This window comes from Pelobates fuscus, chromosome 4, assembly GCF_036172605.1.
Source record: "Pelobates fuscus isolate aPelFus1 chromosome 4, aPelFus1.pri, whole genome shotgun sequence".
In the NCBI taxonomy this organism is placed as follows: Eukaryota; Metazoa; Chordata; class Amphibia; order Anura; family Pelobatidae; genus Pelobates; species Pelobates fuscus.
In genome coordinates this window covers 374505008-374522117 of record NC_086320.1, presented here as the reverse complement: position 1 = coordinate 374522117, position 17110 = coordinate 374505008, and positions in this window count along the sequence as shown.

Here is a 17110-nt window from a genome sequence, read left to right as displayed (position 1 = left end):
CAGGCAGAGGGACAGATACACTGCAGGCACCAATACTGCCTCCTTGTGGCTCAGCTCAGGTCACTGTCAGAGCGTTATGTTCCATAGTTGTGACATCACGTACTGCAATACTATAATCATCAAGAAGAAAGTCATTAAAAACGGGGAAGTGGGATATAGAAAGGGCGGTTAAAACACTGAACGCTGAAAAAAACTGTGTTTGTTCATTTGTAACAACTATACAAATACAACTAATTATTAAAGCTGACTGTGTCAAAGTATATGTGGCAATACAGACCACCCAAAAGAGGTGAAAAAGCGCACACAATGATTAGGATTGTCTCCTGTAGTTTAAAAACAATCTTTCGAGCCTATAAGTTGGCTCTAAACTGGCGTCACACAGGACCCTTGCTTCAGGTAAGTAAAGGTCCCAGAGAGAGACTCGCAGTTACACCTTGCTTCAGGTAAGTAAAGGTCCCAGAGAGAGACTCGCAGTTACACCTTGCTTCAGGTAAGTAAAGGTCCCAGAGAGAGATTCGCAGTTACACCTTGCTTCATGTAAGTAAAGGTCCCAGAGAGAGACTCGCAGTTACACCTTGCTTCATGTAAGTAAAGGTCCCAGAGAGAGACTCACAGTTACACCTTGCTTCATGTAAGTAAAGGTCCCAGAGAGAGATTCACAGTTACACCTTGCTTCATGTAAGTAAAGGTCCCAGAGAGAGATTCGCAGTTACACCTTGCTTCAGGTAAGTAAAGGTCCCAGAGAGAGACTTGCAGTTACACCTTGCTTCAGGTAAGTAAAGGTCCCAGAGAGAGATTCGCAGTTACACCTTGCTTCATGTAAGTAAAGGTCCCAGAGAGAGACTCGCAGTTACACCTTGCTTCAGGTAAGTAAAGGTCCTAGAGAGAGACTCGCAGTTACACCTTGCTTCAGGTAAGTAAAGGTCCCAGAGAGAGATTCGCAGTTACACCTTGCTTCATGTAAGTAAAGGTCCCAGAGAGAGACTCGCAGTTACACCTTGCTTCAGGTAAGTAAAGGTCCCAGAGAGAGACTCGCAGTTACACCTTGCTTCAGGTAAGTAAAGGTCCCAGAGAGAGACTTGCAGTTACACCTTGCTTCAGGTAAGTAAAGGTCCCAGAGAGAGACTCGCAGTTACACCTTGCTTCAGGTAAGTAAAGGTCCCAGAGAGAGACTCGCAGTTACACCTTGCTTCAGGTTAGTAAAGGTCCCAGCGAGAGACTTGCAGTTACACCTTGCTTCAGGTAAGTAAAGGTCCTAGAGAGAGACTTGCAGTTACACCTTGCTTCAGGTAAATTGAGGTCCCAAAGGTAGCTGGATGGTAGCAGCATAAAATATCAGGAACCAAAATATTAAAGGTAAAATAACATGTATTAATATATGCTTGAAAACTAATTAGAATAGAGCATAATATAGCAGCACAACATGTTTCAACTGTTAAACAGTCTTCCTCAGGTGCAAACATTTGAGGAGTTTTGCTGCACTGCATTGTGCTTTTATAAGCGCCTGTTTTCCTTAACTTTGCTGTTTGTTTTAATATATGTGACAATGACACAGCCAGACACAATAACAAATCATACAACATTAAGGGATCATATCCGTGCACATCTGCAAATGTGGTGTACATGATACAGTGTACAGTGTGTGACATAGGTTGCTACATTGGAGAAACTGCATTAAGCTGTATCTCAGAATGAACTTACACAGACACTCAATCAAAAACCACAAGGAAAATTAATATTGTACCCCTGTTAGTCATCACTTCAACCACCTCATCTGATCACCAAAACCTCCCGACTAGAGTACTTAAAGGGAAATTTCAAAGACGTTCATGAATGGAAGACATTTTTTAGCACCATGCAAAAACTCTATACAAACACACATCTTAATGTCTTATATATTTCTTTTTTTGGGGGGGGAATCTTTGGGATGCTTGTTTGCTGATGGGTGGAGAATAAAGATGTCCCGAATAGTTCGCCAGCGAATAGTTCCTGGTGAACATAGCTTGTTCGCATTCGCCACGGCAGGCGAACATATGTGATGTTCGGTCCGCCCCTATTCGTCATCATTGAGTAAACTTTGACCCTGTACCTCACAGTCAGAAGACACATTCCAGCCAATCAGCAGCAGACCCTCCCTCCCAGACCCTCCCACCTCCTGGACAGCAACCATTTTAGATTCATTCGGAAGCTGCATTCTTAGTGAGAGGAGGGACAGTGTAGCTGCTGCTGATTTAATAGGGAAATCGATAGCTAGGCTAGTGTATTCAGTGTCCACTACAGTCCTGAAGGACTCATCTGATCTCTACTGTAAGGACAGCACCCCAAAAAGCCAGTTTTAGGGCTAGAACATCAGTCTGCTTTTTTTTTCCTGTGTAATCTAATTGCAGTTGCCTGCCTGCCAGCGTGTGTGTCAGGCTCACAGCGTATACTGTGCCCACTTGCCCAGTGCCACCACTCATATCTGGTGTCACAATAGCTTGCATTTTAAAAAAAACAAAAAACTTTTTTGACTGTAATATAATAGCAGTCAGTTTCTTTCACACGTGTGCGTTTCAGGGCCTGCCAGGGCACAGTGTCACACCAGTGCAACTCATATCTGGTGTAACAGTAGTGTACATTAAAAAAAGAAAGAAATTTGACTGTGAAATAATAGCAGTCAGTTTCCTTCACACGTGTGCGTTTCAGGGCCTGCCATGGCACAGTGTCACACCAGTGCAACTCATATCTGGTGTAACAGTAGTGTACATTTAAAAAAAAAAAAAACAACACTTTTTTGACTGTGAAATAATAGCAGTCAGTTTCCTTCACGCGTGTGCGTTTCAGGGCCTGCCAGGGCATAGTGTCACACCAGTGCAACTCATATCTGGTGTAACAGTAGTGTACATTAAAAAAAAACCTAGAAATTTGACTGTGAAATAATAACAGTCAGTTTCCTTCACATGTGTGCGTTTCAGGGCCTGCCAGGGCACAGTGTAACACCAGTGCAACTCATATCTGGTGTAACAGTAGTGTACATTTAAAAAAAAAAAAAAAATACAATTTTGACTGTAATAGATTGAATAGCAGTTAGTTGTCTGCAAGCGTCTGTGTCAGACCTACAGCGTCTACTCTGCCAACTTCTGCCAGTGCACAGTGCCACTCATATCTGTTGTTACAGTAGCTTGCACGCATAGTACCACTAATCAAAAAAAAGGACAGGCAGAGGCAGGCCACCCCGCAGGGGCCGTCAGGGTCGTGGTGCTGTGATTCCCTTTGGCCCTAGAATAATGCCCAGTGTTAAGAGGCCACGTACCCTGAACTCGAAAAGTTCTGAGGACATAGTTGACTGGCTAACACAGGACACCCAATCTTCTACAGCTTCCGCTCGGAACCTTGACGCACCATCCTCCTCCAGCTTAGCTTCGGGCACCTTTCAAGTTACCACTCGCCCACCTGCCGCCACCACCAACACTAGCACCACAGCCGCTTCACATGATCTGTCAGAGGAGTTATTTACACATCAGTTGGGAGAAATGAGTGATGCGCAACCATTATTGCCAGAGGATGTAGACAACAGGGATATGTCTCAGTCATGCAGCATTACACACATGGACGTACGGTGTGATGATGATGATGTTGTACCCGCTGCTGCTTCCTTTGCTGAGTTGTCAGATACAAGTGAAGCGGTTGATGATGACGATGCGTCCGTGGATGTCACGTGGGTGCCCACTAGAAGAGAAGAAGAACAGGGGGAAAGTTCAGATGGGGAGACAGAGAGGAGGAGGAGACGAGTTGGAAGCAGGGGGAGGTCATCGCAAGGAGCTAATGGCACAGTCAGACAGCATGCATCGGCACCTGGGGTCATCCAGACAGCACGCCAATCAACGCATGCTGTTGCCACCACCAGAATGCCGTCATTGCAGAGCTCAGCAGTGTGGCATTTTTTTGTGTGTCTGCCTCTGACAACAGCGATGCCATTTGCAACCTGTGCCAAAAGAAACTGAGTCGTGGGAAGTCCAACACCCACCTAGGTACAACTGCTTTGCGAAGGCACATGATCGCACATCACAAACACCTATGGGATCAACACATGAGTACAAGCAGCACACAAACTCAAAGCCACCATCCTCCTCCTGGTCCAGCATCTTCAGCAACGTCAACCACTGCTGTCCTTCTTGCCCCCTCTGAACCATCCGCCACTCCGTCTCTCGCCTTGAGCAGTTCCTGCTCATCTGCCTACAGTCAGGTGTCTGTCAAGGACATGTTTGAGCGTAAGAAGCCAATGTCACAAAGTCACCCCCTTGCCCAGCATCTGACAGCTGGCTTGTCTGAACTCTTAGCCCGCCAGCTTTTACCATACAAGCTGGTGGAGTCTGAGGCGTTCCAAAAATTTGTAGCTATTGGGACACCTTAGTGGAGGGTACCCGGCTGAAATTTCTTTGCACAAAAGGCAATCACCAACCTGTACTCGATTGTGCAAAAGGAAGTAATGGCATGTCTAGCACACAGTGTTGGGGCAAGGTTCCAGCTGACCACTGATACCTGGTCTGCAAAGGATGGTCAGGGCAGGTATATCACCTACACTGCGCATTGGGTAAAACTGCTGACGGCTGCCAAGCATGGAAGTTGGTGACACCGCCATGACTTGCAGGCAGGCCTGCTGCCACCTCCTCAACTCCTCCTACTCCATCCTCTTCCATAATCTCCTCGGCTGAGTCCTCTTCTGCTGCTGCGTCTTGCTCCACATCAACGGCACCCCCCCCAGCTCCCAGGTACTATTCCACTTCCCGGATACGGCAGTGTCACGCCATCTTGGGGTTGACTTGCCTGAAAGCAGAGAGTCACACCGGACCAGCACTTCTGTCCGCCCTGAACGCACAGGTGGATCAGTGGCTGACTCCGCACCAACTGTAGATCGGCAAAGTGGTTTGTGACAACGGAAGAAATTTGTTGGCGGCATTGAATTTGGGCAAGTTGACACATGTGCCGTGCATGGCACATGCGTGTAATCTGATCGCACAATGCTTTGTGCATAAGTACCCAGGCTTACAGGATGTCCTGAAGCAGGCCAGGAAGGTGTGTGGCCATTTCAGGCGTTCCTACACGGCCATGGTGCACTCTTCAGATATCCAGCGGCGAAACAACATGCCAGTGAGGTGCTTGATTTGCGACAGCCCGACACGTTGGAATTCAACACTCCTAATGTTCGACCGCCTGCTCCAACAAGAAAAAGCTGTTAACGACTATTTGTATGACTGGGGTGCTAGGACAGCCTCTGCGGAGCTGGGAATTTTATTGCCACGTTACTGGACGCTCATGCGCAATGCCTGTAGGCTCATGCGTCCTTTTGAGGAGGTGACAAAACTAGTCAGTCGCACCGAAGGCACCATCAGCGACATCATACCATTTGTTTTCTTCTTGGAGCGTGCCCTGCGAAGAGTGCTGGATCAGACCGTAGATGAGCGGGAAGAGGAAGAGGAAGAGTTGTGGTCACCATCACCACCAGAAACAGCCTTATCAGCATTGCTTGCTGGACCTGCGGCAACACTGGAAAAGGATTGTGAGGAAGAGGAGTCAGAGGAGGAATGTGGCTTTGAGGAGGAGGAGGAAGACCAACCACAGCAGGCATCCCAGGGTGCTCGTTGTCACCTATCTGGTACCCGTGGTGTTGTACGTGGCTTGGGGGAAGAACATACCTTCAATGAGATCACTGAGGATGAGGAACGGGACATGAGTAGCTCGGCATCCAACCTTGTGCAAATGGGGTCTTTCATGCTGTCGTGCCTGTTGAGGGACCCTCGTATAAAAATGCTGAAGGAGAACGACCTGTACTGGGTGTCCACGCTACTAGACCCCCGGTATAAGCAGAAAGTGCCTGAAATGTTACCGAATTACCGCAAGTCGGAAAGGATGCAGCATTTCCAAAATAAATTAAAAAGTATGCTTTACACAGCATATAAGGGTGATGTCACAGCACAACGGGAATCTAACAGGGGAAGAGGTGAAAGTAATCCTCCTCCTCCCACGACCACGCCGGCAAGGACAGGACGCTTTACAGACGTGTTGTTGATGGAGGACATGCAGAGCTTTTCAAGTCCTACGCATCGCCACAGCCCTTCGGGGTCCACCCTCAGAGAACGACTCGACCGACAGGTAGCAGACTACCTCGCCCTAACTGCAGATATCGACACTCTGAGGAGCGATGAACCCCTTGACTGCTGGGTGTGCAGGCTTGACCTGTGGCCTGAGCTATCCCAATTTGCGATAGAACTTCTGGCCTGCCCTGCTTCAAGTGTCCTGTCAGAAACGACCTTCAGTGCAGCAGGAGGTATTGTCACTGAGAAGAGAAGTCGCCTAGGTCAAAAAAGTCTAGATTACCTCACCTTTATTAAGATGAATGAGGGATGGATCCCGAAGGGACTGACAGTGGGCAATACATTCAACTAAAAAAGGCCTGATGACGGGGACGTAACAGGGATTAAACTGATAAGAATAGTACTACTTAACACACCACTCCTATCTGGTGGCACATTAGATTGCACGCCCAGTGCCCCAAATTTGAAGTAGGAGGACTGACCAAGCATCTTTTTCCATCTCCCGGTTCCTAAAATCGATGCCATATATATGTCCCCTGATAGGGGACGTAACAGGGATTAAACTGATAGGAATAGTACTGCTTAACACACCTTATAATAATGCAGAGAGAGGCAATGCAGAGAGAGGAGTCTGAAGAAGAGGAGTCAGAGGAGGAAGATGGCTTTGAGGAGGTGGAAGACCAAACACAGCAGGCGTCCCAGGGGGCTTGTTGTCACCTTTCGGAGACCCTTGGTGTTGTACGTGGCTGGGTGGAGGAAGAGACCTTCAATGACATCAGTGAGGACAAGGAACGGGACATGGCTAGCTTGGTATCCAACCTTGTTCAAATGGGGAGTTTGCGGTTGTGCAAATGGACTGTTTGCGGTTGTTTGCGGGGAGTTTGGTCTGTCACTGTGAAGCGGGCGTAACCCTTACACTACCTGATCGATACAACATCATACTTGATGTTTTAAAGCACGTTATTCCAAACAATTTAGGAATGTTAGGTGATTTATGCCCTTTATGGATTAAAACCAGACTCTGCATCAACTATTTAATTTTCCATGGGAGTTTTGCCATGGATCCCCCTCCGGCATGCCACAGTCCAGGTGTTAGTGCCCTTGATACAACTTTTCCATCACTATTGCGGCCAGAAAGAGTCCCTGACGTGAGAACGCATCAGCTGCTGAATTATGGGATCCTGGTATATGAATACAGTGTAAATAGAATTGATATGTAGCTCTTAACAAGTTAATTTCCTAATCAGATTCATAATTGTTAGGGAATGTGAGCGTCCCTTGTTAATTATATTACAAGCTTCTAAGTTGTCTGAGAAACATCTGACTGCTTTCCATTTCCATTTATGACCCTAAACATGAGCTGCTACTAAAATTGGAAAAATTTCAAAAAGGGCAGATGTTTCTTTGAAATTTTTTAGGGATGATGTTTCAGGGGCCATTCTGCTTGAACCCATTCATTGCCATAGATGGCTGTATAACCTATTGACCCTTCTGCGTATGTCCAGACCACTGGTGAATCATTGGTAATTGGTGGGATAAATAAGGATCTGCTATTCTAAGAAGATAGGAAGTGTCGCCACATATCTAGGTCTGCCTTTGCCGGGTTGTCTATGGGTGTCCAAGAGTCATGGTCAGGTAAATTGCGTAACAAATTAAGTAACCTAGATTAAAAAAAGCTCTACCTTGTGGAATGATCCTCATTGCAAAATTAAGCGATCCTAACAGGGATTGTAACTCTTTCCTTGTGCAAGAACCCCTTTTTTGGTGTAAGAATCAATGTAAGTCAGTATTCTATCAATCTTTTCCTGGGGTATACTGGCTTGCATTAAGTGTGATACCTAGAAATGTTATGTCGGTACTAGGTCCTTCAGTTTTATCGTCTGCTACTGGTACTCCCAATTCTTTAAATAATGCAAGCATCTTGTATAGGCTGTTATGTGCTGAGTTGTGAGATTTGATTGTTAGAAAATGGTCCAGATAATGAATAACTATAGGACATCTGCATTTATTAAGTAGGATCTATGATAGTGTTTCGGCAAAGATATTGAATATCTTTGGGCTACTTTTTGACCCAAAGGTAAGCCTAGTTGCAAAATAGTATTGATTATCCCACTTAACACCGTGCAGATGCCAGAGAGATTGTTAGATAGGGAGTAGTTTGAAAGCATTAGTGATATCTGTTTTGCTCATCCAAGCCCCTAACCCCGTGTATATTATAGCCTTAATGACATTGTCTATTTTTGTGTGTTGTAAAGAGAAGTCTTCTGAGTATATAAGAGAGTTCAGGCTGGGTGTAAAAGAGGAGTGAGTGCTGAAAAGTCAATAATCAGATGTTTTTTGTTGCTGAATTTGCCTATGGCTAAACCAAGATGATTTGTTCTCCAAGCAGTGAAGGGTGGGGAAGTGAAGGGACCTATCATGAAACCATTATCTATTTCCTTTTGTAGGAAAATCAGAGTGATTTAGGGTCTGTGACTGCTGACTTTAGGTTTGGACACTAATGTCCCTGTGGGGAGAGAAATGAAACCTGCATGAAAACCATTAGAAAAGCCTGAGATTAAATATTCAGAGAGGTGAGCAGAAGGATGATCCATCAGATAATGTTTCAAACATGGTACCTTTATTGGTGTTAGTTATGGTTTTGGGAATAGCTTGTGTAGACACATAGTTTTTGCCTGTGCCCTGAAACACAGAGAGCAGACATGAAGAAGTCTGCAAGTGCTAAACCCGCAGCCCCCGGCATTGAAATTATTACAGACATGCACTTTCCCTAGAAATACAATTGGTCTTCCTAATTTGTCTTTCATCTCTTTTTGGGGTGGTCTAGGGAGAAACTCTGTACCTGCATGACTGGTGGAAGGCAAGGCAACATCGTTAGGGCAGAGGTTTGTAGAGTGAGTGGTAGATGAGCATATAGCACAAACTGGTGTTTTGAGACCAGCAAAGTACGTGCAGAATAGTTCTGTATTCAGCTAGCTCCAGTCCGTGTTAACATTAAATTGAGCCAGTACTGCCTACCAAAGCTGAGAATGGCTACCATAAGTCATTCTCAGCTTTTACTGAGAAGGACTTATGGTAGTCAAAAAAAGCATAGCCACTGTACTTATAGCCTAGGTCAACCAGTTTCTGCATGTACAGGTCAAACTCTTCTCTATGATTTGGGTAAGAGGAGCAGATTACATCCCTTTATAGACTGAATGCTAAACAAATTCTAGTATAGTGAGGCCCTTACTAATTGCCTGAGGGGACTTCGTTGCCACTGATGTAAGTGGCGGGGTGTTGGCCTCTCCCTGACAGTTACTAGATTCAAGATAGAACTGGAGTGACTGGTGAGTCACTGACTATAATTAGATGCAAGACTATAACTATGAGTTGGGCCGATGGGCCTTTGTAACTCCGAACGTGAGTATAAGTGTTGAATTCCAGTGACGCTAGAAGTCCTCAAGCATAGCGTGAGGACATCCAGCGCCATTTAGGCGACCAAAGGTTGTCTAAGCACTCGGAAGTCCCTCTAGTGGCTGTCTGGTAGACAACCACTACAGGTGGAGTTAGAGGTAATTACTGCAGTTTCTTGGAAACTGTAGTTTTTGCAATGGTTTGTACTCTTATCTGAGCCAGACTAAGCTCTGAGGCTCATAGCAAACTTCGGCACAAATAGACTTCAAGCATCACAGTCTCTACTTTAAATCACTGTAGTGATCATGCTGCTAGGAGTGACCCTTTAATGAGTTATCTATATAGTGTATTAAGAAAGGGGCGAGGTATATTATGTCCCTTTAACTCTTGAGTTATTTTTCTTATCTAATACAATAGGTTTGTATCTTAGAGCTGTATCAGTGGTTATTGACTATAAAGGGTCTTGTTATCAGAATAGGATTCCTTAAGATATAATGTAACTGAGCAGAGGCACTGTTTGCCCCAATATTCCACACTAAGATTTGGCTCATAGTCATGTTAGAATATCTAAATAAAAGACCTGATGATACTAACATAGGGTTGGTTATTAGTATATCAGTATATGGCAAAAAAGAATGATCTATAAGCTGCATTACATTTTGAAGTCAACCCATTGCTAATACGGTATATGTAACTGATTTATTAATGTACTGTCGTCATCTGTTTGCTCTTGATCGAGTCACTATTGATCTTTGAGATGTTGTTGATGGAAATTTCTCAAGTTGGACAAAAGTGGTAAGTGACTCAGTAAATTATTTATCATTAAACGTGATAAACAACTATTTTGCAAAACATTATAATAACACAGTTACTAGCTAGAAAAAAATGTATATATTAAATGTGTTCTTAATTAACTTAAAGAAATGACAACTCAAGTTTGCACTTAACGATTAGTGTTTGCTCTATCTTTAGAGATGTTTCTGGGCTGTTGATAATTTCTTCCACGTTTCACTTTCCGATCCATTTCCCAATAATAAAATTAAATGAACACCATTAATTTGGGTAGTACAATGATTTCTATTATCATAATTCTAACCAGAGTTGTGTTATTCCAAATACAATTAATAATAACTGTGTGGTCCATTACTATAACACATTTATTTAGTGATAAAATACAAAATATACAAATAAATGGCACTCAAACTACACCAGTGTATGAGCTAACACACTACTTATTAGTTAGCATACAAACATAGACAGTTTGTGTGTGTTCGTGTATGTGCAGGTGTATTTAAATGGTTACTCCAATCACCATGACTACTTCAGTGATTTCACAAGGCTGAGAAACGTAGGGGTTATTTTCCCAGCCATAAATCCCTAGCTAAACAAAGCTTGAGACCACACGAGCATTCAGGCAGAGGCTCTTAAAATTTAGAGTTTAAATCACCAAATCCTTTCTTCCCCGTTTGAGGCCATCCATGGAAACTGAGAGGACAATGAGATTTCCCTAAATCCAGACAACCATTTCTCCACAATTTTTGGTGACAGGTTCGGCCATTTTGTCTAAAATAACATCAGACATGTGGGTTTTAAACACTATTTCAGGTTATCAGATAGAACTTTATCAAATTCCAGATCGAATACTAAGTCATCAGCTGTCAGGGTACCTGAGGTCTCTGCCTCCGAGAGAGGTAGAGACTTAAACGTTTATCCGTCCGGACGCCAGGTTTCTCCTGTTCCTCGCGGTCGACCCGGTCACATAAACGCCGGCCGCGAGGGAGTCACTTCCTTATGTAGCATGGCGCCCGGAGACCGACGTCATGACGCCAATCCGGAACGACCTGTCACTCAATCCATTGGAGACTAATCAGGACGCGTCGGAGGCGTGTCTATCCCCTCTAGCCAGGGTATTTAAACATACTTCGCCCTGTTGCTCATTGCCCTGTCGTGGTTCTAGCCTGTCTAGTCACACAGTGCTCTGGTGTTTTTCAGTTATCCTTTTGGTTCCGACCCGGCTCGTTTGTCTTACTCTGTTTACCTCTGTTATCCTTGACCCGGCTTGTTACTCGCTTACCTGTCCTCTTGTTCCCTCGACCTCGGCTTGTCTCTGACCATTCTCTATACTCTCCGTACGTTAGTCCGGCCATTCTAAGGTCCGGTATACGTACCCTGTACCTGTTTGTACTTTGCGTGTTGGATCCCTGTCCCGATCCTGACATCAGCCTCTGATATCCTCACAAACAGATCAATTCCTGGAAGAACTATTTAAATAAATGAGTTATAATTACAATTTCTTTAGACTTTACAAAATTTCTCAGCAATCGTTCGTTTCCTGGTAAAAAAGAAAGTTTCAGACTAATAATACACTTACATACCCTACGTTAATTTGTAAAATACCAACACCACAAATTTTCTGTGTGATCTTCCTCTCCAATTCCATTGGATGATAAGGATTGACCTGAAAGATGCCTACGTAACAGTGCAGATACATACATCTCACCAACCTTATTTACAATTTCTATGGCAGAGTCGAAAGTGGCAATTCATTTGTCTCCCTTTCAGCCTATTCAAAACTATTGAAACCAGTGAACTCCTTGCTTCGGAGCAGAGGAGTGAGGTTAATTATATATTTAGAAGATATACTCATTATGTCCCAGCATGTACACCAATTACACATTCACATGGATTTGACACTTTCTCAGACAGACCTTCTCTGACTGATATCATCAATCACACATTGTTATCTCACTACTACCCAGACCATAGAATGTCTGGGCTTTCTAGTAGAGTCCACATCAGCTACCCTCTGTTTACAAAATCAGAAACTCCAATGCATAAAAAAGGAAATCAAGAAATGAAAAAAAAAGGATTTGATTTCTCTATGCTTCTTGGTCTTTTAGCTGTCTTGATTCAAACCATTTTCCCAGAACCCTTACATAGTTACATAGTTACATAGTTACATAGTTAGATAGCTGAAAAGAGACTTGCGTCCATCAAGTTCAGCCTTCCTCACACCTGTTTTTTGCTGTTGATCCAAAAGAGAAAAAAAAAAAAAAAACCCAGTTTGAAGCACAATTTTGCAACAAGCTAGGACAAAAAATTCCTTATTGACCCCAGAATGGCAGTCAGATTTATCCTTGAATCAAGCAGTTATTACCCTACATTGAAAGATTATATCCTTGAATATTCTGTCTTTGCAAGTATGCATCTAGTAGCTGTTTGAACATCTGTATGGACTCTGATAAAACCACTTCTTCAGGCAGAGAATTCCACATCCTGATTGTTCTTACAGTAAAAAAACCTTTCCTTTGCCTTAGACGAAATCTTCTTTCTTCCAGTCTAAACGCATGGCCTCGTGTCCTATGTAAAGTCCGGTTTGTGAATAGATTTCCACACAATGGTTTGTATTGGCCCCGAATATATTTGTATAATGTTATCATATCCCCTCTCAGGCGACGTTTTTCTAAACTAAATAGGTTTAAATTTGTTAACCTTTCTTCATAGCTGATATGTTCCATTCCTTTTATTAATTTTGTAGCCCGCCTCTGCACTTTTTCTAGTGCCATGATATCCTTCTTTAGAACAGGTGCCCAAAATTGCACAGCATATTCAATATGTGGTCTTACCAGTGATTTATAGAGAGGCAAAATGATATTCTCGTCCCGAGAATGAATGCCCTTTTTCATGCATGACAATACCTTACTGGCCTTGGCCACTGCTGATTGACATTGCACATTGTTGCATAGTTTGTTGTCTATAACAATTCCCAAGTCCTTTTCGTGTGTTGTTATCCCTAATTCGCTTCCATTAAGGGTATACGTTGCTTGTGTATTCTTTACGCCGAAGTGCATAACTTTGCATTTTTCAACATTAAATTTCATCTGCCATTTGAGTGCCCAGTCCTCCAGTCTATCTAAATCCTTCTGCAGCAAAGTAATATCTTGCTCACATTGTATTATTTTACAAAGTTTTGTGTCATCTGCAAACACTGAAACATGACTTTCAATGCTGTCTTCAAGATCATTTATAAAAATGTTAAATAGAAGGGGTCCCAGAACAGACCCCTGAGGGACACCACTTGCCACCTCTGTCCAGCTTGAAAATTTACCATTAACGACAACTCTTTGTATTCTGTTTTTAAGCCAATGTTCTACCCAAGAACAAGCATTTTCATCGAGACCGATTTCCTTGAGTTTGAACACTAATCTTTTGTGTGGAACTGTATCAAATGCCTTGGCAAAATCCAAATAGATCACATCCACTGCAACACCCTGATCTATACTTCTACTTACTTCTTCGTAGAACGCAATCAAGTTAGTTTGACATGACCTGTGCTTCATAAAACCGTGCTGATTTTTGCTGATAACCATATTCTTCTCAAGGAATTCTTGAATATTATCCCTTAATAACCTTTCAAATATTTTACCAGCCACAGAAGTTAAGCTCACAGGTCTATAATTTCCAGGCAAGGATTTTGAACCCTTTTTGAATATAGGAACCACATCTGCCTTCCTCCAATCCTCCGGAACACTTCCTGAAAGAAAAGAATCTTGAAAGATTAAAAACAGAGGTTCACTTATTTCTACACTTAGTTCCTTAAGTACACGTGGATGGATACCGTCAGGCCCTGGAGCTTTGTTTATATTAACTTTCTTTAGTTGCTGCAGCACATTGTCTTGAGTTAACCAATTACAATTATTCTGCAAGTTTTTAGTAGCAATCATTTGCACATCTATTGCCATGGGTTCTTCTTTAATATATACGGAGGAGAAATAGTTATTTAGAATTCCTGCCTTTTCTTGGTCTTCATTAACTAACACCCCCGTTTCAGTTTTAAGTGTACCTATACTTTCATTTTTGGGTTTTTTGGAATTTATGTACTTAAAAAATGCTTTGGGGTTGGTTTTGCTCTCTTTAGCTATCATTTTTTCATTTTGAAGTTTAGCAAGTTTAATTGCCTTTTTGCACGCATTATTTGCTTTCTTATATCTTTTATAAGATGCATCTGATTTGTCTGATTTAAATGCTTTAAATGCCCTTTTCTTATTTTTAATCTCTTGTTTTACTTCTCTACTAAGCCACATTGGTTTTAATTTGTTTCTTTTATACTTATTTCCCAATGGTACATACTGAGAAATGTACCTTTCTAATATATGTTGGAAGATGATCCATTTATCCTCAGTGTTCTTTTCACTAAAGAGTTTATGCCAGTCAATATATTGTAAAGCTTCCCTTATCTTATTGAAATTGGCCTTTTTAAAATTATATGTTTTAGTATACCCCATGTGCTTTTGTTTTTTTGAGTTTATTTCAAAGGACACTATATTGTGATCACTATTTCCCAAGTGCTCACCTACTTGAATGTTGGTCAAAAGATCAACGTTGTTTGTTAAAACCAGGTCCAGACAAGCGTCCATTCTAGTTGGTGCTTGTACAAGTTGTGACATGAAGTTGTCATTTAACAAGTTTAAAAACCTAATTCCCTTTGCTGAGCTACTAGTCCCTATGTCCCAATTTATGTCTGGGTAATTAAAATCTCCAATAATGAAAGTGTTACCAAGATTTGCAGCTTTCTCAATTTGCTCAAACAGCTGTTGTTCCTCGTCAATATTAACATTAGGTGGTTTATAACATATCCCAACCAATAGTTGGTTTCCCTTCTTTTCCCCCAAGCAGATATTTACCCATAAAGCTTCCACATTTTCCTCATCGCATTCAATTTGCTTAAGATTTGGCTTTAAATCATGGTTGACATACAAACATACCCCACCACCCTTCTTGTTTTTCCTATCCTTCCTAAATAATGTGTACCCATTTAAGTTAACTGCCCAGTCATGTGTCTCATCCCACCATGTTTCAGTTATGCCTATTATATCATATTGTTTAGTGTATGCTAATGCCTCTAGTTCCCCCATTTTGTTATTTAGGCTCCTTGCATTAGTAAGCATACATTTAATATCATGCGTCTCTTGTTTATTTTGTGAATTACCAACATTACATAGCTTCTCTGTTCTGAGCTTGCCCCTCCCCCCGTCTCCACCCTCCTTATACTGTTCTAAAGCCCATCTCCTTTCTGTCCTATCTCCATTTTGTAGATTGCTATGACCCTCCCCCCCTACTACTAGTTTAAAATCTCCTCCAACCTTCTAGCCATCCTATCCCCCAGCACTGCAGACCCCCTTCCGTTTAGGTGCAATCCATCACTACTATATAGGTTGTACCCAATCGCAAAGTCGGCCCAGTGCTCTAAAAACCCAAAACCCTCCTTCCTGCACCAAGACTTCAGCCACGCATTAACCTCTCTAATCTCCCGCTGCCTTTCCACTGTAGCACGTGGCACAGGTAATATCTCAGAGAATACCACCTTGGAGGTCCTTTTCTTGAGTTTGCTACCTAATTCCCTGAAATCATTCTTTAGGACCTTCCATCTTCCTCTTACTTTGTCATTGGTACCAACATGGACCATGACCGCTGGGTCATCTCCAGCCCCTCCCAATAATCCATCCACTCTGTCAGCAACATGCCGGACCCGAGCACCCGGGAGACAGCAAACTGTCCGGTTGAGCCGATCAGAGTGGCAGATTGCCCTATCTGCTCTCCTAATGATAGAGTCCCCTACCACCACAACCTGTCTTGCCTTCCTTACATTTTGATCCCCACCCGTACTAGAGGGGCTGTCACCTCGGCTGTTAGAAGTAACAGCTTCCTCTAATACAGCTACTCCGGAGCTGATGCTCCCAACATCTTCCCTCAAACGGGCAAATCTGCTAGGTTGCACCAAATCAGGACTAGCTAGCCCTTTCCTCTTCCCTCCCCCCCTGCTTCCTCGCCCCACTGTCACCCAGCTACATGCCTGTTCCCCATCTGTCATATCTCCTCCCTCTCCACTACCTGTCCCCACTAAACTCTGCTCAGTCAGCAGCAGACTCCTCTCAAGATTGTCGATCTCCCTCAAAGTTGCGATTTGCTTCTCAAGATCTCCAATCTGAGCTTCCAGAGAAGCCACTCGCACACAACCATCACAGAGGTATGGACCATGGACGGGTACATCCAGGCATCCATACATGCAACAAGATGTGCATTGAGTTAAACTAACAATCTTGCTAACACTCATTTCCCCAGATACAGAAAAAAAAACAATAAATAACATGTAAATAAATTACATTACAGGGCTTTCCGACGCCTAAAAGCTGAACACTTAAAAATTGGTTTAGCATACTTAGATAAGATTCCCCTAAATTCTGAAGCCAGAAAATAACTTTTCTGGTGGTTAAAACACATTCAAGCCTGGAATGGGAAAAGCCATATTTGAATCCCTTCCAGATTTGATCATCGAGTCTGATGTGAGTCAGCTGGGTTGGGTAGCTCTTTTCAGTTTCTTCATCATGGGAGGAAAATGTTGTTAAATGAGACTGCTTTACATGCCGATTGTCTAGAATTGCTAGCAGGATAGTTTGCATTGAAGAGTTTCATTAAAGTTTCGGTGAATTGTTGTGTCGTTTTGATGGACAACATTTCAGAGATCCAACACATAAATTGACTAGGGGGATGAAATAAAAAAAAAAACCTTGCAGTTCTCACCAAACATTTTGGCACTATTGCCAACACCGATTACAGTGATTGAAAACTGGATTAACAGA